Source organism: Perognathus longimembris, chromosome 14 (genome assembly GCF_023159225.1).
Source record: "Perognathus longimembris pacificus isolate PPM17 chromosome 14, ASM2315922v1, whole genome shotgun sequence".
Lineage (NCBI taxonomy): Eukaryota > Metazoa > Chordata > Mammalia > Rodentia > Heteromyidae > Perognathus > Perognathus longimembris.
In genome coordinates, this window is record NC_063174.1 from 47,113,083 (window position 1) to 47,136,746 (window position 23,664).

The 23,664-nt window shown below is 38.0% G+C and overlaps 1 non-coding gene across 1 annotated transcript; it reads right to left on the reverse strand.

Annotated features, from left to right (window-relative positions):
- Positions 1-483: 483 nt before the first annotated feature.
- LOC125363743 lies at positions 484-590 on the reverse strand. Its single transcript, XR_007213324.1, has one exon. It is a non-coding gene; the product is annotated as a U6 spliceosomal RNA (small nuclear RNA).
- Between the last annotated feature and the right edge of the window lie 23,074 nt (positions 591-23,664).

The following is a 23,664-nucleotide window of genomic DNA, read 5'->3' on the forward strand; positions in this document are numbered from 1 at the left end:
TGTAGTGATCTGTTTTGTTGATTGGACTGGATTTGTATTGATTTTTGATCTTTCTCCATAGATTGTAGGGAATCTTCAGCTCCTGAGATTCGATCCTCTGCTTCAGTTAGTCGGGACTGTAGGCTAGCTACTTGATTTCGAATCTCTTTTCCTTCTGACTGGTCTTTCTTGATGATTTCCATGTCATCTCTTAGGTCTTGCATGGTCTTCTTTACTTCATTAATTTGGTTTTGAGTTCTGCCTCTCAAATCTTTTACCTGGGTAGCTATCTTTTCATTTGACTCTTGAATTTCATTTATCTTTCTATTTGTTGAGGCCATGAAATCATCTATTACTTTATGGAAGGATTGCTGTATTGATTCAAACTTTTCATTTATTGTGTGTATCAGTAGACTTTGTAGAGCATTTTGAGGGTTCTCTTCTATGTCTTTGATTGACTGCTCTGTTTCATGCTTGTTTTGAGTGGGAGAAAAGACTCCACTGAAAAATATGGAACACTTCATGAATTTGCGTGTCATCCTTGCACAGGGGCCATGCAAAGCTTCTCTGTATCATTCCAATTTTAGTGTATGTGCTGCCGAAGCGAGCACCACTCTAGACATCTTGCTAGTCGTTTCAAGAACTGTCGATGGACTTTTGAAATGTTTGTCTCTTGGCTTATTTGCTTTAGTTTATTTAGATGGCTTGGCTTTGTATTGAAAATGAGATACTGTTCCTAAAAGCTAACATGCTTTTCCTTCCCTGGCTTCTACCTGCCCTGTGTCTTTCCTTTGTTCTTCTGATCACTCTATCTCTCAATCAATAGGTTCTTGCTAGATTAGACTCCATTTGGTTTCTCAAATATTGTTAGCACAGCACTGTCACCAAAATTTCATATAACTTAGCTCTATAGAAGAGGAAAATACCTTTTTCCTTCTACTTTTAAGTTTTTGGCTGGGCCACATGTAGCAAAAAAAGAGATTAACAAGAAAACCGCACACTAATTTATTTAATGTTATGTCATTAAGAGCCTTCAGAAAGAAATAGATACTCCAAAATAATTAAGCTAAAGATATTTATGCTAGGGTTAACAAAATGTTGGGATTTGTAGAAGAATGTTATCATGCATGAAAAAAAATACCATTTTATTCTAAATGCCTAGAATAATATTAAACACATACTAAGCATTTGGTGCCTTTTGAAAATTGAACTATGATCATATTTTCCAAATAAAATGCCAAGCATGTGATTTTTTAATTTAATTTTATTTTTGTATGTAGGATGAGGATTAGCCTGTCTGGAGCAGATAAATTATAAAATCCAGGTTTCGAGACTGGCAAGTTTTCTGTTTAGTCTTGTCAGATGCATATGGTCAGTATTTCTAGCTATTGTGATAGTAGTGCTATTGAGTATTTTGATGTTGAGTAAGTAAGCATATTGCATCATGCTGAGGGATGGTGCATTTCATTCTCAATGTGCTTCTCCCTTTTCTTATTTTAATACTGTCTTTTTTTTTTTTTTGTAAGGGAAATTGCTGGTGCTTCAAGTCCAGATCTGACTTCTCTTCAGTTCCCTTGATCAGGGAACAATTCAACATTCCTAATTCACAAATCTGAGGCAGAGCTAAGGTCCAGCGAATGTCAAATATGATAATTGTCATCCAGACACGAAGAAGGATGTGTTTTCAGTGTGTTCATTTAAATTAATACAAAAGCAGAACTAGAAAAATGACCCACTCCCCCTTCCTTAACCGCCCAGACAATTAACTGCAAATGATTTCCCCAGGCTTCCTGTGCCAGCTGCTCCTTATCCTTCTCAGACAGGAAGGGAAATGCCACTCACTGTGTCATCATAGAGCTGAGGGTGTGACACTCACCCAAACTCTATAGCATCTGACCGGTGCTGATCTACAAAAACACACGGAATGAGAATATATTTGAAATACAGATTGAACCCCCACCCCCCCTTTTCCCCCCCCAATCTTTCCTTTGTGATAATCAGATTCCTAGTGTTGTCCTGCAGCTCCAGTGACCCTGTTTTATATTTATTTTGGTAGACTGACAATATACAAAGATTAAAAAGTGATTAATGTAATGCTCCAAAATTAAGTTCAAAGAAAGTGAAGAAGGTGAGAATACTTAGGCTCCTCATGGACTGAATTGTGTTTTCATAGAATTGACAAAATTAGCAAAGAAAATCACAGAATGCCCAGGCTTTATATTCATGGGACATAATTTTACAAAATGTTTTTAATCTGAAATTTAAATTTAACTGGACATCTAGTTTATCTTGCATAGCTGCATTTATATTTCATTTGGAATAATGTGCCTGGAATGCTGGAGTGCTGTAGAAAAGGCAAGTGTAGGCAGGGGATTAGCATGTGCAAACTGCCCTAAATCAGGAACAAAGAGGAGTGTTTGTGTATAGGGGTTTGTTCTAACCAGGCTGTGTAGGACCTAGTGAGTCATGGTATGATTGTGAACTCTATCTTACGTAAAATGAAAAGCTATGGAAGAAACATTCAGGAAGAAGAGTGTTATGTTCTTTTAAAATTATCAATACGAATGGCTCACATTTGTAATGCTAGTTACTCAAGAGGCTGAGATCAGAGGATCGTGGTTGGAAAGCCAACCCAGGCAGAAAAGTATTCTCTCCAAATGAGTACCACAAAGCTGGAAATGGAGGCATGGCTCAAGTGGTAGAACACTAGCCTTTAGCAAAATAGCTCATGGACAGCAACCAGGCGGAGTTTAAGCCTCAGGACCAGCATACACACACAAATGATCAGTTTGGCTTCAGGATAGAGAAACTTCTCAAGATGAGAAGCGCAGCAGAACTGTTGGAGGAGGTTATCACAATGGGCCTGACGCGAGATGATGAGTTTGAAGCAAAGTGGGAGTTGTGGGGGTGATGAGAAATACTTTGGTTTAGTACCTATTAAAAAAAAATAGAGCTAACAAGATTTAGTAGAGGATTGCAATGGAATGCTAGGAAGAAAAGAATCAGTAATGATTTCAAACAATAATCTCTCTGTGTGTGCATGTGCATACGTGCACGTGTGTGTGGTACACACGTGTGTGCACATGTTTATGTATGTGATACTGAGACTTGAATTCAAGGCTTTAGCACTGCTCCTTAGCTTTTCACTTAGAGCTGGCACTGAGCCACTTGAACTAGAACCTCACTTTTGGCTTTTTGGAGGTTAATTGAGATAAGAGTCTCATGGACTTTGCTGCCCAGGCTGGCTTTGAACCATAATCCTCAGATCTCAGCCTCTTGAGAAGCCAGGACTACAAGTATTAACCACTGACATCTAGCTTTCAAGCAGTAATTTTTAAGTGGAAGTGACAATTTTTCCCCCAAAATTTTAGCCATTTCCTTGATCAGATCCAATATAGAATAGTGAAGAAACATAGGAAGAATGGTCATTTGAAATGGAAATATGTGAACCTGATAGATTATTCAATATCTGAAATCATCTTCAGGGGGCTTCAAGCAATCAGCATCATATGTCTTCCTAGTGGCTCTCTGATGAGAACTGTCACATGATAGTAGGTGAGGTGAGGCATTTGCTGGGTTCTGAGGCTCAACTCTGCATGTTAACACGCTGCTTATGGAAAAATCATCTGAATACAGTAATCTAGGACACTCGCATGATCATGTAGGGTTTGCTACAAAGAGTATCAAAGCTAAGCTTTCCTCTGTAGAAGACAGAATGTAAGTTCTCTGAAGATGTCCACATCTGAATTGTCAGAAAGTTTAAATGGCAGGAGGCAAATAAAATTAATGTTTGATTGATCTTAACATGAGGAAAATTTCCTGCATCATCTAGGTGGGCCAACTATAGTCACAGCATGCTTTAAATGTGGAAGGTGATAGAAGAGTAGAACCATGTGATATGAGCAAACTCAACTTGCCATTGTCACCTTTGAAGAAGTCCAATAAATTTGGACAGTTCCTTCGAATTCTCAAGTTCTTGTCAGCTTTCGAGACTGAAGTTGAAGTGTTGAGGGTCAGATTGTTCTATATAACCTCATTGATTTTTCAGTAGTCTCAACCCCTATACTTTAACTTCCTTCAAAGGAACTATATCTTATTCAAGAATCTTAGCTTAAAACTCAATGATCATTGAACAAGCAGATGAATAAAAGTAGAAGTGAATGAATGTTTTTATTTCCTTTCAATTTTGACAAATAGGTATGATAGACCATTGTGTGTATACTAACTGTGTTAGGGGATCACAAGTTAAGCTTGAATTTATTCAAGTCATTTTACAAGGCCTAGCTTGACAGATCCATTTGTCATGCGAGGTCATATTGTTGTAATTATTGTCCCTTAGCATAAACATGGGCCAGAAACCCAGCATTAAAATGCAGTAAGTCCTTGGCATCTAATCTCTCTTTTTGTTGCTTGACCTGATCTCTGGCAGCCAAGAGAATCAGCTTGAAAAGTCATCTGCAGTCCCTCTAGACTGCTGGGAGAATGACAGCTTCGTCTTACAACTGAAAGCAGGACAGCGTGAGGGGTGAGGTGGTCAGTTCACAGGGGAAATTGGAACACAGTTGGCTCCAAGGACTGGGACTGAGGGTGAGCAGGGCAGAGTGAGAGAACATTACAAATACAGTGCAAAGCCTTGGGCTGTTTCAGGTTAAATGTGCTCACTCAGTGATCAGTCTACTGGATGCTTTATGCATAATACCATTCAAACAAAATACCAAGTGGAAGGCAACAGTGGCTCATCCAAGCTCACGTATTCTTTCTGTATATTATGTTTCTGGCACCATGATGAATACTTTAACAGGAGCATCTCATTTAACTCCCAACACAATTTTTTTTTCTTTTGTCTGTTGTGGGCTTGAATTCCAGGCCTGGGCGCTGTCCCTGAGCTCTTCAACTCAAGGCTAGCACTCTACTACTTGAGCCACAGAACCACTTCTGGTTTTCTGGTGGTTTATTGGAGGTAAGAGTCTCATGGACTTTCATGCCCAGGCTGGCTTTGAATCGTGATCCTCAGATCTCAGCCTCCTGAGTAGCTAGGATTACAGGTGTGAGCCACTGGCATCCAGTTCAATTTAGTTTTATAGAACAATTATTATAACCACTAAACTGATGAGGAAAGTTAAGCTTAGTGACAATAAGTTGCCCAAGGACATACTGCAAATGGCAGAATTGGAAACTAAAACTGAAGTCAGATGCAAAAGCTAGTTCTCTTAACCAATGCACAGTTTGGCCTGGTCTTTAATCACTGAACTTAATAATCAAGTGGTTCTACTTTTATTCCAGTAGAGGAAACAAGACACATGGATAGAGAAGTTATAAGTCATAATGGGATAAATGCTGAACGAAAGAGGTAGGCTTAATATTATGGGTCTTAGAATTTCTGGAATGGAATCCAAACAGGATTTAAGCAGCATGAGTTGTCAAGTGACATAGTACCCATTGAGAGTTATGCACTATAATTGCACTTATTCATCCATTAAAAAAATATTCAGTAGATACCAACCATTTATCAGGATCCCTTCTAAATAGTTCAGGTCTATTAAAAGATGAAATATACCTGCTACCAAATGTTACATTCCAGTAAATGGAGAAAAACAGTAATGAGTAAACTATAGCTACATAGTTTATACACACAACCACATACATGTTGTATATATATATGTATATATGTATATATATATACATGCACATTTTAAAACATTAGAGGACATTAAATGCAATTAAAAAAAATAGGGCTGGGGATATGGCCTAGTGGCAAGAGTGCTTGCCTCGTATACGTGAGGCCCTGGGTTCAATTCCCCAGCACCACATATACAGAAAATGGCCAGAAGTGGCGCTGTGGCTCAAGTGGCAGAGTGCTAGCCTTGAGCAAAAAGAAGCCAGGGACAGTTCTCAGGCCCTGAGTCCACGCCCCAGGACTGGCCAAAAAAATAAAAAATAAAAAATAACCATAGCTAGGCACCAGGGGCTCATGCCTGTAATCCTAGCTACCCAGGAGGCTGAGATCTGAGCATTGTCTTTTGAAACCAGCCCAGGCAGAAAGTCCCCCAAGTCGCTTATCTACAATTAACAACACAAAAACTGGAAGTGGCATTGTAGCTCAAGTGGTTGAGTGCTACCCTTACGCACAGAGGCTGAAGGACAGTGCCCATGCTCTGAGTTCAAGTCCTACAACCAACAAAAAACAAGAACAAAAACAAACCCCACAAAACAAACATAGAACAGGGCAAAAGGTAATTAAATAGGGATAATCATGCACTGAAACATCTCTTTGAATTCTTACAACAAACTTCAAAATCTTACAAGGTACATGCTAATTTGAAGTTGAGGTGTAGTAGTCACCATTATATCTTAATGTTCAAGTAAGACAATTAGACTTTCTCAGAGTAGTGAATGCACTGTGATTACATTTTAATATACACACCTAAGAGCTATTGTGAAAAGTAGAGGGGGATGTTTCTATCTCCCTTGCAATTTTGGCAGTTGTAGTAATCGAGGCCTGGGATGGGGAATAGACAGGTTGAGAACTGTTGTGAGTTGTTAAGAAAAACTACTGGAAAATAGAAATAAAGTGAGCCACATTCATTCCAAGAGGATGAACAATGGAAATGTCTGAGAAAGGCAAAATGAGTGAGGTTTGAGTATAAGGATGATGCTGGGAGATAGAAGCTTCTGGAACATGTTGTTCCAGGTGTACAGCTTTGAATCCATGTTTTATTTTGATGGAGAAAATATTAGTGAAGAGATGATGGAATATTCTAGGTCAGGAGAGTCAGTGTGAGTGGACCTGGGGTTCAAGATCTTGATAAATTATTGGGAGAGAATAAAATAGAATTAATTTGGTTGACCCAAAATTGATGCCTCACGAGAGTCAGATGCTGCTCAGAAAATATTAATTTTCATCTATTTTGTATTGTTTTATTTTTGGAAGTCAGAAGTTTTGTTCTGCAATAAGAATGATACTAGAGAGTTAAGAGTCGGATCAAAGGAAATTTTATTTTTGCAGATTTGGCATGCAGCAAAACTAATGGAACTTTCTTCAATGGTGGAAATAGTCTAAGAAATTTAAATGGCCTCATGTGTTTAGTGATTACTACCTTGGAAAGAAAAATTTATTTGGTGCAAAAGTCCACGCTACAAGTTGGTATGTATTAATCTTGGGTATATATTAACTGTACCATCAACTTCTTTTCCCTTATAACAAAATTTAATTGCTAATTAGATGTATTAAGCAGGCAAGAGAAACAGGTTCATGGTTAATAAGGAGAAAATGAAGATGCCTAAATAGGAGGCAAAGACTGAAGGGAGATGTAATTTAGGGACCAGCTGTTTATCCTACACCAACAAGAAGCTGGAGCCTATCAACAAGTATGTGTCTATCAGAATAACACTGTCTAGTTTAGCAAAGAAGTTCAGACTCATTCCAGCCTTATTGCAGGTAACAAATTGAGTAGAATGAGTGTTATTTATATTCACCTGGCCTAATTTGTTATTCTCCTCTTTCTGCTGGCTGTAATGGAAGTGGAGCAGTTAAACCATGTTCTCTAGGGTCCTTGTACTACTGCCAAGAGCGGAAAACTTTCATCTTCCAAAGCCTCAATCAGCCAGTTTCTCATCTGCATCCCATAAATCATCAAGAAGGAACAAGCTCATTATCTCAGCACCAGGGACAAAAGTCTTTTACATGACACTGAACTTCTCTGACTATTGCAAACACTACAGCTTGCCATTCTATCTTTCACAGGTGTGTTTGTCCCTGGAAAAGTCTGAGTCAGAAGTTTGAGACTAGGGCCGGAAATTTCAATGTTGATGTGTGTTGTGACTTGCAGTGGGCCCATGTCCAAAGGTAATTGGACCCAGAAGTCTAGGGAGTTACTTGAATTTTTTTTTTTGTAGTTTTAATAGGTTTTGGGGAAGAGAACTGGGAATTTCAATCCCTGACGACATTATTCTCTCTTCTAGGAATTAGGCAACCTCTTTGTTCTACTTTGCTAAAGTGTTTCAGTGTGCTACCCCAAGACTTTGGTGGAAGCTCCCAGATACAGGCAATTAAAATGTCCTATTTTAAGAAAATTTTAGTTAATAAGCAAATAAGTATATACATTTGTAGACTTCAATAGTAGTTTGATACACATAGGCAATGTGAAATGGTCAGATCAGAGATACTAGAAAATCTACCACTGTGTGTGTGTGTGTGTGTGTGTGTGTGTGTGTGTGTGTGTGTGTTTGTCATCACATTATACTGGGAACATTCAGAAGTCTCTCTATTGGTTATTTTGAACCACACCTAATTGTTGCTTGCTTATCATTGTAAACCCACACTTCCTCTAATTTAGTTGCACCTTTCTACCCATTAATTATCCTCAGGACTTCCTTGACTTTCCAAGCCACTGGTAGCCATCGTTCTAAACCAACCAGCCAACCACCCAACCAAACAAACTAAGGCCTATATCGGAAACAAAATCAGCATAGTAGAGAGACATTCTCTTATCTATGTGCCTGCTCCACTGCTATTTTTAACTCATGCTAACCATTATGAAAAGACCTTTTAATCAAATAATAGTGCACTGTAAAAGTACATAAGTACAATAAAATTACTTGTGACATGTAATCAAATTCCTATTCAGCTGTTTTATTTCCACATAAGATTGTTTAGATTCTGGAATCATCCACATTACCCACTATGTGATTTCTTATGTCTGATACAAACTCATATTATTCTTAGTAAGAGAATCATATTCTTGGAAAAAGCCTTTCAACCTTTATCTCCCTTTTCAAAGATAGAACAAGTGTTACATGGAGGATGCTATATACATAGACATGCACCTGTCTTTTTATCAAGAAAAATATTTTTAACGGAGCACCGGTGGCTCATGCTTATAATCCTAGCTACTCAGGAGCCTGAGATCTGAGGATCATGGTTCAAAGCCAGCCAAGCCAGGAAAATCTGTGAGACTCCTATTTCTACTTAACCACCAAAAAGCTAGAAATGGAGCTATGGCTTAAGTAGTAGCTCGGGGACAGTGTTCAGATCCTGAATTCAAGCCTCAGCACTGGCACACAAGAATGGAAGAAAGAAAGAAAGAAAAGTGTATACTGCACAGAAATTGTGGCTAATTTTTGCTGTGGCTTTTGGCTCATATGATTTCTTTTTTAACTACTCAAATTAGTAGCACAAATAAAAGCAATATAGAAATAGATGAGCATGACTGGGCCCCAGTAGACTTCACAAAGGACATTGAAGTTTATATTTCATGTAATTTTCTCTTGTGATCAAATAAAAAATTTCTTTTCAAAAAATCACAATAGGAAGATCATTGTACAAGGTTTTAGAGGATTCTTGATTTCTGCTGCTCTCTGGCATGATGTCTGGGCTGGTACCCCTGGTTTTTCTTATCTGTTAAAGGGGGAATAATGCTACTCTTCACTCTCCCAGAATTAAAAATCCAAATGAGATTGTACTTGAAAAACCAAATACCCCCCACCCTCTCACTAAAAATGCTGGAGCTGATGGGTTGTTTAATTGTGTGGGTAACAAGTATCGTACATGGATAAATATGAATAAATATTTTTGTATTTGTGTGGTAATGATATGATAGGAAAAATGATCTCCCTTGAATGTTTTATCTTTTAGTAACCTTAACAAGTGTGTTACGTGTGAATTGTCTAAAGCTATGCTTTCTTTGTTTATTATGTCTTTTCTGACTTATCACAAACCTGAACTTAGTCCAAGAGGGTGAAATCATTTTGCATGCACTACACATGTGGAAAAATGTAAAACAATAGATAGATGATTGGATTAAAAAAAGAAGAATCTCTCTCTTTTTTAAGGTGGTTCTTCCAAATATTGGAAGGCCTGACAGCAATGTAGGAAAGGAGAAATATCACATATTAGTACTGTGTTTTAATAGTATGTATGCATGTGTGTATGCATGTGTGCATAAATGAAATTAAAGGACATATATAATATGCTACAATGGGGGAATAATTTCAAGGGTGAAAAATGTTCATCTTAAAATTATTCAGTTTGTCTCATTTCAGTTTAATCAGTTTTGTAAAAACACTTTTTGGACCTGCATGAAATTATTCAATTTAGACCAGCAAACATTTTTGAAAGAATAATTTTTGTTTATGTTTCTTAGGATATAAAATCCCTTGTCTCCTAAATGGAGAGTTTTAATTAAAATAGATGAGAAACCAGGGAAGTGGAGGAGAAAGACATTGAGACATATTTTTCTTGCCTGAGTTTTTTTTTTAATGTTTTCTTCATAAAAGTTGAATTTCCCTTCTGGGCTTTACAATATAGTTTATATAATTATTTTGGAGAAATGAGAAATGTGAGAAGGTAAATGAGATATTTTAGAACTAACCTCAAATAGATGCTACATCTGGCTGATTTCAGCTTACTCTCCAAGCAGTACTATAACAGTGTAGATGTCAGGAATTATGATGATGTGAAGTTTTATATTTCCCACTTCTGGCACTAATTTTCACTGTGCTAGTATCTCTGGTCACTTGTTTTTAATTCTTCCTGGCAGTAAATGTATTCACATAGTTCTTTTATTTTTTTCCATTTCCCTCTATTTGTAATATTAACATGCTCCTATAATGGTAATATAAAATATAACACAGGTAACATATAGAAGATGCAGTAATATACTAACTGGACATTTTCTGATTTTTATCCATCTTCTACACTATTGGCAGCCATCCTCAAGAAATTTGACTTTGGGTGAGACAGCCTTAATGTCTATCTACAACCCACACTCTAATGAAAGAGCCTTTAGTGATGGGTCAATGCTAATAATCATTTATCTCATTAGATACATGCTGCAGAGACCTGGCACTGTTGTTGCTAGTTTGAGCTTTAATGAGAAGAGACCATAACACACACTAATTCTGGATTCAAAATTTCATAGTGTAGAACTTGTAGAGCCTATAAAACCTAATGATGCCAAATATGAGTTCAGAAACCTCTATCCACTCTACCATTTTGTTGTATTGAAGCTCACTGGAAGAACAGTTAAATAAAAAGTGCACGATATATTAAGTACCAAATATTGAGATAAGGCTTGAAATTAGAACCAAATTTAAACTCCAAGATTTTTGTGTATCATGTTAGAATTGCATGTGGCTCATATTATCTAAACATCAGTGTAAACTGCCTGCCCTATGAAGGGACAATACTATCCTCTACATAAGAAATCAATTCAGAGTCATTTACTAGGTTTTAATCCCAGCTGCATTCTTTAATAGATGAGCAACGTTGGAAAAGTTGCTTATTGTTTCTGACTTTATTTTTCCCTTCTTTTTAAATGAAGACTAACTATTCATAAGGAAATGGAAAGACTTGGAAAAAATCATACTAAGTGAAGTGAGCCAGACCCAAAGAAACATAGACTCTATGATTTCCCTCATTGGTAATAATTAATATATGCCTAGGATAGACCTAGCAGATGATCACAATATGATCACATAAGATGATGCTAAACAAAATGAACTCCAAGATGTAGAAACAGTGGTTTTTTCATTGTTGTTGTTATTTTTAATGTACGATGTGAAATTATTTCTTTTTTCTTGCGTTTTCCTTCCCTATGGTTTAGCCCCTATTGTGATTGTATTTGATTTTGGAACCCTGGTATTGTATATCTGTTTATCTGAATTAGGAAAAGGAAACATCAAAATGGTGTGACAAAGAGTAAAAGGTGAACCTATGCAACAGCAATACGTACAAGAAAATATGTTGAAAAATAACTGTACGACTTGGAGGATGAAATTGGGGAGGAGGGAAGGTGGGAAAAAATGAGGGAAGAGGTAACAAGTTTGAAAAGAAATGTCCTCAATACCTTAGGTATATAACTGTAACCCCTCTGTATGTCACCTTGACAATAAAGTTAAATTAAAAAAATAAAACGGGGATTAAAAAGCATACCTTTTGGTGGATACTCAATGAAGTAAATCATACTTCACACATTTATAAAGGGTCAATACTACCATGAACCCAGAGAATAATTTTTTCCAGGACAGTATAAAAATATAGCAAGATATAGCCTGCTTTGAAGAAATTGATGGTCTTTCTGGAGTCAAGCTCTAACTCAAGGATTAATTGATTTAGGAAATGGGGTCAAAAAGTGTATCCATAAGTGCCTCAAGAATGGATGTGGCCATCTTGGAATATATTAAGGATTTGGAGGAAGCAGTGTTGATAAGGGGATGGAAATCCATCTAGAGATATTTCTTGGGCCTCACTGATTTTCAGAGAAAGGGGTTGGGGATGGGGAGAAATCACCAAGGCTGGAAAATTGGAAGGCAAGTTGTAATGATATTGAGCGGATATAGCTTTGTACCTTATGTCAAAGGCCACTGCTTTTAGGCCATATTCCAAAGGCAATCATAAACAAGAGGTGTGAATTTATTGTCTGAGGTTGCAGTAGCAAAATATCACAGACAGGGTAGATTAATAGCAGAAATGGAGAGTGGGTCTGGATCTTGGTATCCAAGATCAAAGTGTTGACAGGCTTGCTTTCTCTTGCAGTCTGTCTCCTTGGCTCACAGAAGTTTACCTCTGTCTTATATCTTTATATGGCCTTTTTCACTGTGTCCTGGTTGTCTCTTATAATGGCACCAGTCTTGTTAGATCTCATTTAGCCTCATTTACAATCCCATTTAACTTCAATTCCTTACTTAAAGGCCTTATTTTCAAATTCAGTCACATTAGGTGTCAAAGCTTATAACTGGGATTCTCCAGAGAAACAGAACCAATAGAATATGTAGATATAAATACAGTGATATATGAAAGGGGATTTAGAGAAAGAACCAAAAGGAAAATTGGCCAATGAAAGTATGAGAAATCCTATGATAGTCATAGGAGAATTAGCTGGAGAATTAGGAAAGGTAGTGATAGAGAACTTAATCTAAGTCCAAGCATGAGAACTCTGTGTGCTGCTGGTATAAGTTTTGATGTCTGAAGGTGGGAGAACCTAATATCCAATAGAAGGGGATGATGAGTATCTGATCATTAGGAAAAAGAAAGTATGCATTCTTCTTCTACCTTCTTCATCCTTCTAGGACCTCAGCCCAGAGGATAGAGCCCAACCACATTGGGTGAGGGCAGATCTCCCTTAGACCACTGAGTCAAATAGTGATCTCTTCTGAGAACCTTCCTTGCAGACATATCCAGAATTAGTGTCTTTCTAGCTAACTGGGTTATTGTTTAACCCAATTGAGTTCACATCTAAAAATCAAGAACTTCAACGTAAGTTGTGTGTGTGTGTGTGTGTGTGTGTGTGTGTAGAAAGCAATGGCATCCATAACAATGGTGACTAGATGGGCAGAAAAACAGGTCTTTATGAAGTTTGTTGCTTCTATGTTGGAACTGAAGTGTGGTTGTGGATTCATTGTAGGACACTGAGAAATACATCAAGTTCTTTATCTCAAAAGTGATGGGCAGCCACACTCCTTTCAGGAGGAGATTTTTTTTTTAAGTGTTAAATTTGATGTTGTAAATGGAGATGCCTAGCATGACACTATAATTAATTAGGAACATGTCTGATCATTATCTTCACTCCTTCTAGGCTTGATTTCCCTACTTCATTTCCCTCATATTTTTCTCTCTGTATTGATTACGTTAAGAAATATATTTGGGGGGGAGGGCTGGGGATATAGCCTAGTGGCAAGAGCACTTGCCTCGTATACATGAAGCCCTGGGTTTGATTCCCCAGCACCACATATACAGAAAATGGCCAGAAGTGGTGCTGTGGCTCAAGTGGCAGAGTGCTAGCCTTGAGCAAAAAGAAGCCAGGGACAGTGCTCAGGCCCTGAGTCCAAGGCCCAGGACTGGCAAAAAAAAAAAAAAAAAAGAAATATATTTGGGGATTTGAGATTGACTTCATTATGCTTCAAAGGCAAAAAGCTGTGTGTTTTTAAAATTTTGGTATTCAGAACCCCCATCAGCACCTATTGTCTAAGTTGATCCCTGTAACACTGCTAAATGGACAAAGAATTTCACAAAGGGCAATGAGGAGATTTGGTGATCAGTCTGTCCTCTCCACACTGGGAATGCTATGAAAAACTATGCTGAGAACTACATACCACTCAAGCATCACCATGACAGGATTTCCAGCTTTCATATGTTGGAGGGTTCCAAAGACTGCATACAAAGGCTGATTTTCTTGGTAGATATGTATTTTGCTCCACAAACAAACCTTGAAATGTAATGGCTACATGAAGCTTTCCTTGGATGACTTTGCAAAACATTGGAAAATACTTTGTAGAGCAAAGACAGTCTGGGAATGAGAGTCACCAGTCATTCCTCAAATCTCTAACTAGGGTCATCTTCTAGTTTATTGGAAAGGAGCTTGTGGAGAATAAAGGAGAAAGAATCTGTACATGAGTGGGTGTTGTCACTGGTGTGAGGAACAGGAGGTCATTTGACATACCAAAGACAGCAGCATACTTAAGTTGGAATGTGATTTCAGTCCTGCTAATGTCCTTGGAGATTTCTTGTGTCTCCAAGCGATTCAGTTCATCTTTCTTCCAGGGTGAGACTTGACAAGTCATTTGTTCATAGAAGATACCTCTAGACTTAACCTTCAGCATTTACAATGGAAATTCATTCTCTGGAGAAGACATAAGCAGAATAGAGTGCAGCTATACTTACTTAAAAAAAAACACCAAAAACCACGATGATAGGTTTCCAGAGAAACTTTGCCTTTCTGCATACAAATTTGGGGGTACCCCCACCACCCTTATGCTTCCTGTTGCTTCTGGGAGGACATTCAGAGTTATTTACTTTATTACATTATTTACGTTTTCAGAGTGTTACTGGGATTAATTGCTATTGCAGCCTAGATTTAATTAGCGTAAACTTCAGTAACAGCTTAATATAAATTAAATTACAAGCCATTTCTCTTTGAGAAATATTAGGATTTATTAGTGCCCCCCCCAACTAATTATTTGAATGGATACATTTCAGCATTAAGCAATGAAAGAAGCTTTGATTGCTGTTGTTCCTAATTATACCCAACACTTTTCCCTCCCTCCCTTCTCCCTTTTTTGTGTCTACTTGGGTGATTAGCCTATGTAAGAGATGCATTGTCTCTTTGCCCAAGGCCTTAGGACAGCCATAATGGTCACTGAGAGAGAAATTGGCTCCACTGAGAGAAAATGGAGAGGGAGGGACAGCCTGAGAATAAGGAAATGGTCAGATCACAGATCATGGTTTAAATTAAGAATAAATAAATAAAAAAAAGTAGAAGCGACTGCCTTATTTATGAAACTATAACCCCTCTGTATATCACTTTGACAATAAATAAGTAAATATAAAAAAAGTAGAAGTGAAAGTATGGGTGAACTGAGCATTTTAAGTGCAAGAACTAGGAAACAGCTCTGTCATAAATCTCTAAATGAATAAAAGAAACCATAGTTAAGCATTCCTGCTTGTACTGTGGGCCAGGAAAAAGACAGTGCGTGCTCTATCTGTTGCTGAATTAATCTGAAAAAGTTGCTTGGTCATGTAATTCTCCTGCTCAAGAATAAACAGTGAAGAAAATGGGCCTTGGAGTCCAGCAAATTTGTTTTTGTCTTGATTTTACCATTTGTCTATTTGACCTTGGGCAGCCCACTAACTTCTTGTTTCTTTTGGTTCATGTGTGAAAAGGGAGTAATGATAGGGTTATTATCAAGATTCTATGAAATGATGCAGGCAAGACTCTCAGCCCACAGGCACCTAGCAAGATCAATGTTTGCTCTTTTGAAGAGATGATGCTCAGTATCCTTAGTGAGTCAGATGTCTTCCTGTGACAAGATGTCACACATAGACAACTCAGAGGAGAAAAGGTTTATTTTGAGTTGGAATTTCCGAAGGTTTAGTCCATAGTCTTGGTGCTGTTGGTTTGGGATAGAATATCATGGAGAGAGAAGCATATGGCAGCCAAAAGCTGACAGGAAACACAGAGAATGTAATCAGGGAGCAAGTCTAACTTGGTCACCTTCAGTGACCTACTTCCAGTTCTAAAGTTTCCACCATCTTATAAACCTGTCCCACCAGCTAGGGACCAAGCATTTAACCCATTCATCTGAGGTAGACATTTTTTACTTAAACCATAATACCTGGCATAGTTTTTGAGATCTTTTGTTATTTGACTTCCACTGCCATCCATTCCAGGATGCACTACACTACTACTGTATTATATATTTATTTTTGAAGGTATTGGGGTTTGAACTTAAAATTCATGGTTGCTAGTCAGTCATTTTACCACTTGAACCATGTCTCTAGCCATTATTGTTCTGGTTATTATTGAGATTAGGGTCTTCCTTTGTGTGGAGTCCATTTGGATTGTGAACCTCCTCTTTGTACTTCTAGATATCAGTGAGATCACAGGTGCATACCACCGCTTCCAGCTGCTGGTTTAGATATAGTCACCAAAGCTTCTTCCCGGGCTAGCTTTTCATTTTGATTCTTCTGATCTCTGCTTCCTGCATAGTTAGAATTATCCATGTGGGTTGTTAATAAAATATTACTTTATGTTGTAATTTAGTGCATATTTTTCCTCTATCACATGAGACAGTTGTTACTGAAAAGAGAGAAAGAGAACGAAAGAAAGATATGGAGAGGGAGTAAGAGGGGGAGAGGGAAAGAAAGAGAATAGATTTTATTTAACTTGAAACTCTTGATTGTCAGGAACATTCCTGAAAAAGACACAAGTACCTCATTACCTCTAATGGATCAATTCTGTAATCTTGAGTTTACTTGTTTGTAAATCCACAATGTTATAAGAAGGGTGTATTAGTTTATTTATCATTTTGACAAAGTACGTAAGATAAACAATTTAGGGGGAGAATTTGTTTTTTGGGGGGGAATCTTTTTTTTTTTTTTTTGGTCAGCCGTGGGGCTTGAACTTGGGCCTGAGCACTGTCCCTGGCTTCCTTTGCTCAAAGCTAGCACTCTACCACTTAAGCCAGAGTGCCACTTCTGCCTTTTTCTGTTTATGTGGTGCTGAGGAATCAAACTCCCAGCTTCATGCATGCTAGGCAAGTACTCTACCACCAAGCCACATTCCCAGCCCCTAGGGGGAGAATTTTTTTGCCTCACAATTTTTTTAGAGGTTGTTCATGGTTGCTCGGCTGCATTATTGGAGGCCTGTGGAAAGACAACATCACTGGGGAGATAGTTTAGTGGAGCAGAGATGTTTAGGTCATGATGTCCCGGAAGCAGAGGGAAAGAGTTGGGGGAGGGGGTGGGAATGCATGGACATGATAGACCCATCAAGGGCATAGCCAACCCCTTCCCTCCAGTGATATGTTTCATCCAGCTAAAATCCATATCATTCAGTTATGAACTTATCAATGGAGTTTTCTTTTTTTTTTTTTTTTCTCAAATTTTTATTGTCAAACTGATGTACAGAGAGGTTACAGTATCATACGTTGGGCATTGGATACATTTCTTATACTGTTTGTTACCTTGTCCCTCATGCCCCCCTCCCTCCCCCCTTTCCCTCCCCCCCCCCCCCAGTGTTCAGTTCACTTACACCGGACAGTTTTGCAAGTATTGCTTTTGTCGTTATTTCTCTTTTTTTACCCTGTGTCTCTCAAATTTGGTATTCCCTTTCAATTTCCTACTTCCAATGCCAGTAAACACGGTTTCCAATATACTCAGATAAGATTACAGAGATAGTGTAGGTACAACCATAGGAAGGTGATACAAGAGCATCATCAATAATAGAAACTACACATACACCTAGGACGTTGAAAGTAGTTACAACTGTGATATATCAATTGTTTCCATAACATGGAGTTCATTTCACTTAGCATCATCTTATGTGTTCCTAAGGGTATAGCTATTGGGCCTTGTGAACCTCTGCTATGGCTTGCCTAAACCTGTACTAATTATTCCCAATAAGGGAGGCCATAGAGTCCATGTTTCTTTGGGTCTGGCTCACTTCACTTAGTATAACTTTTTCCAAGTCCTTCCATTTCCTTACAAATGGAACAATGTCATTCTTTCTGATAGAGGCATAAAATTCCATTGTGTATATGTACCACATTTTCCTGATCCATTCATCTATGGAGGGGCATCTGGGTTGGTTCCAGATTCTCGCTATGACAAATTGTGCTGCGATGAACATTGTTGTGCTGGTGGCCTTACTGTGATTTTGTTTGTGGGCTTTTGGATAGATACCCAACAGTGGGGCTGCTGGGTCATAGGGGAGTTCTATATTGAGCCTTCTGAGGAATCTCCATACTGCTTGCCAGAGTGGCTGAACCAGTTTACATTCCCACCAACAATGAAGTAGGGTTCCCTTTTGGCCACATCCCCTCCAACAATTGTTATTATTAGTTTTCTTGATATATGACATTCTTGCTGGGGTGAGATGGAATCTCAATGTTGTTTTGATTTGCATTTCCTTTATGGCCAGTGATGTAGAGCATTTTTTCATATGTCTATTGGCAATTCTCATTTCCTCATCAGAGAAGTTTCTTTGTAAGTCTTTAGCCCACTTGTTGAGGGGGCTATTGGTTCTTTGCGGTTTTGTATTGGAAGAAGGTAATTTTTTTAGTTCTGCATATATTTTAGAGATGAGGCCTTTGTCTGTTGAATGTCCGGTAAAGATCTTCTCCCAGTCTGTGGGCTTTCTGTTTATCTTGAGAGCTATGTCCTTTGCCATGCAGAAGCTCTGCAGTTTAATGCAGTCCCATTTGTCCAACTTTTCTTTGATTTGTAGCCTTTCAGGGTCTTTGTTAAGGAAGTTCTGTCCTGTGCCAAGGAGCCCGAGTGTTTCTCCTACTCCTTCCTTTAGTGTTTTCAGGGTGCCTGTTTTGATTTCAAGGTCTTTAATCCATTTGGAGTTTATTTTGGTGCAGGGTGATATATAAGGATCTAGTTTTAGTTTGTTGCATGTGTTGAGCCAGTTTTGCCAGCACCACTTGTTAAAGAGGCTATCTTTCTTCCATACTATTGTTTTAGCTCCTTTATCAAAGATTAAGTAGGCGTAGTTCTGTGGGTTTAATTCTGGGTCTTCAATTCTGTTCCATTGGTCTTCAGGCCTGTTCCGGTGCCAATACCAAGCTGTTTTTATTACTATAGCTTTATAATACAGCTTGAAGTTGGGTATTGTAATTCCTCCAGCACTGTTCTTTCTGCTTAGGAGTGTTTTTGCTATTCTAGGTCTTTTATTGTTCCATATGAATTTCTGGATTGCTTCCTCTATTTCATTAAAGAATGGTGTTGGGATATTAATGGGTATTGCATTGAATTTGTAGATAGCCTTTGGCAATATTGCCATTTTGATTATATTAATCCTCCCAATCCAGGAGCATGGGAGGTTTTTCCATTTCCTTAGTTCTGACTTCATTTCGTTTTTCAAGGTTTTAAAGTTCTCCTCAAAGAGGTCTTTCACTTTTTTGGTTAAGTTTATTCCTAGGTATTTTATGTTTTTGGGGGCTATTGCAAAAGGAGTTGCTTTCCTGATTTCAGCCTCGGTCTTTGGGTTGTTAGCATAGAGAAAGGCTGTTGATTTTTGAAGGTTTATTTTATAACCTGCAACTTTGCCAAAGTTTTGGATCAGCTCTAGTAGCTTGGGGGTAGAGTCTATGGGATTCTTTAGGTATAGGATCATGTCATCTGCGAAGAGAGAAAGTTTAACTTCATCTTTTCCTATTTGGATCCCCTTTATATTCTCTTCTTGCCTAATTGCTCTGGCTAGGAATTCTAGTACTATGTTGAAGAGCAGGGGAGAGAGTGGACATCCCTGCCTTGTTCCTGATTTTAAAGGGAATGGCTTTAGTTTTTCACCATTTAGAGTTATGCTTGCTGTTGGTTTGTCATAAACTGCCTTGATTATGTTCAGGAATGTTCCCTGGAATCCCAGTTTTTCCAGGGCTTTTAGCATAAATGGGTGCTGGATTTTATCGAACGCTTTTTCCGCATCCAGCGATAAAACCATGTGGTTCTTTACCTTGCTCCGGTTGATGTGGTGGATTATATTAATTGACTTGCGTATATTAAACCAGCTTTGCATCCCTGGGATGAATCCAGTTTGATCGTGGTGTATGATTTTTTTGATGACCTGTTGAAGTCGATTGGCCAGAATTTTGTTGAGAATTTTTGCATCTATGTTCATTAGGGAGATTGGTCTGTAGTCCTCTTTCCGTGATGAGTCTCTGCCTGGTTTTGGGATGAGGGTTATACTGGCTTCATAAAATGAGTCTGGTAGTGAACGTTCTCTTTCAATTTCATTGAAGAGTTTGAGAAATATTGGAGTGAGTTCTGTTTTGAAGGCCTTGTAGAATTCTGCGGTGAATCCGTCTGGACCTGGGCTTTTCTTGGATGGGAGATCATTTATTGCTGTTTCTATTTCAATACTGGATATGGGTCTGTTTAGAAGGTTTAAGTCTTCATAGTTGAGTTTGGGGGTATCAATTTTTTCTAGGAAATCATCCATTTCTTCCAAGTTCTCGAATTTGTTGGCATAAAGGTTTGCAAAATAGTCCCTTATTATTTTCTGAATTTCGGTTATTTCTGTGGTGATGCTACCTGTTTCATCTCTTATCTTGTTTATTTGAGTGTGCTGCCTTCGTTCTTTGGTCAGGTTTGCCAGGGGTCTGTCTATCTTGTTGATTTTTTCAAAGAACCAACTCTTTGTTTTGTTGATTCTTTCGATGGTTTTTTTAGTCTCTAATTGATTTAATTCTGATTTGATTCTAATTATTTGCTTCCGTCTATTGACTTGGGGTTTGGCTTGCTGTTCTCTCTCCAGAAAATTAAGGTGCTTTCTTAAATTACTGAGTTGCTGTTTCTCCAGTTTGTTGATGTATGTACTCAGAGATATAAATTTTCCTCTGAGTACTGCCTTTGCTGTGTCCCAAAGGAGCTGGTACTTTGTGTCCTCAACTTGGTTGAAGTCCATAAACATTTGAATTTCTGTTTTAATTTCTTCAATGATCCACTGATGGTTCAGCAGTGTGTTCTTTAGTCTCCATGAATTGTGGGATTTTCTGTGGTGGCTGAGTGAGTTGAGCTCTAATTTTATTCCATTGTGGTCTGAAAGAATGCAGGGAATGATTTTGATACTTCTGAATTTGTACAGATTTTCTTTGTGCCCTAAGATGTGATCTATTTTGGAGAATGTTCCGTGTGCTGCCGAAAAGAATGTGTATTCTGTCCTTGCTGGGTGGAATATTCTGTAGATGTCGATTAAGTCTAGTTGGTCTATGCAATTGTTTAGTTCTGTGGTTTCTTTGTTCAGTTTTTGGCGTGTTGATCTGTCCAGTGGTGATAGTGGAGTGTTAAAGTCCCCCACTATCATTGTGTTTGGGTCTATGAATGTTTTTAGAGCCAATAGTGTTTGTTTGATGAAGTTGGGTGCTCCTGCATTTGGTGTGTAGATATTTAGGATGGTTATTTCTTCCTGTTGGAGAGATCCTTTTACTAGTATGTAGTAACCTTCTTTGTCTCTTCTTACCTTTTTTAATTTGAAGTCAATTTTGTCTGATACTAGGATTGCAACTCCAGCCTGCTTATGGGGGCCATTTGCTTGATAGATTTGTTTCCAGCCTTTCACTTTTAGGAGATGTTTACTTTTGCTGGATAGATGTGTCTCTTGGAGGCAGCAGAAAGATGGATCTTGATTTTTGATCCAAGTTATGAGCCTATGTCGTTTGATTGGGGAATTAAGTCCATTAATGTTGACAGTTAGGATTGAGAGGTGATCGTTTGTTCTTTTCATTATCACTATCTTGTTTAAAGGTGTGTCTTCCCATTTCTTGATCTAGTGTTTACTAATTAGGGTTCATTTCTCTGTCTGTGTTGGGATCTTGATTATTTTCCCTGTAGAGTACATCTTTAAGGATTTTGTGTAAAGCTGGTTTGGTGGAGATATATTGATTCAGTTTTTCCTTATTGTGGAAGACTTTTATTTGACCTTCGGCTATGAAGGAGAGTTTGGCGGGGTACAGAATTCTTGGTTGGTAGTTATTTTTATTTAGAGTTTGGTATACTTCATTCCAAGCTCTCCTTGCTTTCATGGTCTCTGCTGAGAAGTCTGGGGTAATTCTGATTGCTTTTCCTTTATATGTGATTGTTTTCTTTGCCCTAACAGCTTTGAGTATTTTTTCCTTGCACTCTGCTGAAGCTGTTTTGATCACAATGTGTCGGTGGGAAGTCCTATTCTGGTCAGGTCGATTTGGGGTTCTAAATGCTTCTTGTACCTGTATAGGCCTTTCCTTCTGGATGTTTGGGAAGTTCTCAGCTAGTATTCTGTTAAATAGGTTGCCTATCCCATTAACCTCTTTCTCCAAGTTTTCCTCAATACCTATTATCCTTAAATTGGGCTTCCTGATTGTGTCTTGAATCTCCTGTAGCGATCTGTTTTGTTGCTTGGACTGGATTTGTATTGATTTTTTATCTTTCTCCATAGAGTCTAAGGAATCTTCAGCTCCTGAGATTCGATCCTCTGCTTCAGTTAGTCGGGACTGTAGGCTAGCAACTTGATTTCGAATCTCTTTCCCTTCTGACTGGTCTTTCCTGATGATTTCCATGTCATTTCTTAGGTCCTGTATGGACTTCTTTACTTCATTAACTTCATTACTTTGGTTTTGAGTGTTGTCTCTCAAATCTTTAAGTTGGGTAGCTATCTTTTCATTTGACTCTTGAAGCTCACTTATCTTTCTATTTGTGGATGCCATGAAATTCTCCATTAATTTTTGCTTTGCCTCCTCACGCTCTAACATAATTGACTGAAGAGATTCAAACTTTTCATTTATCATGTTTATCAGTAAACTTTGTAGAGCATTTTGGGGGTTTTCTTCTATGTTTTTGATTGACTGCTCTGCTTCCTGCTTGTTTTGAGTGGGGGATAAGACTTCATTATTTGCCATCTTTCTTGTGTTTCTTCTGCCCATTTGAATTGGGAATGCCAGTCTACCAGCACCTGTGAGCACTGTTTAAGACCCAAAGCAGCCCTTACCAAGCACTGTTGTGTAAATCTTACAATTTCACAATTATATACAGATACCTTGTATACCTGTCTATAAAGTTAGATTTGGTGTTCCTAAAGAATACAATTTCAATATAACATCCGATCCTGGGCCCTGTATTCAGTAGTTACTTATTTACTGTTACAACCCTATATGCAATTCTTGTTTTTATATTAAGTTCTTTTAGGACTGGTTTTCTCTATGAACCCCTTTGATTCACTCGTATTAAGCTGGGATACCCTCTATCCAATAACCAGGAGTCAATGGAACCTGGAGGTCCAGGCAGTAAGTCAGGCGGGTAAGTTGGAGGTAGTAAAGAGAATAGAGTAAAGTGTATTGGGGGGGGTGATTTTGGTTTAGTTTCAGTGACGTGGAAATGTGGAGAAGAGTAGAATCAGTAGAAAGAACATTGATAAAATGACAGACACTGGAGAGTTAGCAGAAAAGGGTGTAGGTGTTATTTATAGGAAAGTAATTTTTAAAGGAAGAGGACGCATCGAGAGAAATGAAGTAAAAATACTGGAAGACAGAAACACAAAACAGAGAAAAATTATTTAAAAAGGAAGCATAAGTAGATAAAAAGGAAAATAACAGAAAAAGAACAACCCAAACAAATAAACAAACACAAAAAACACTTGATAAAACAAACCAATAAAAATGGAAAACAAACAAAAAACAAACAAACCAAAAAAAAAAAATAAAAAAATAACC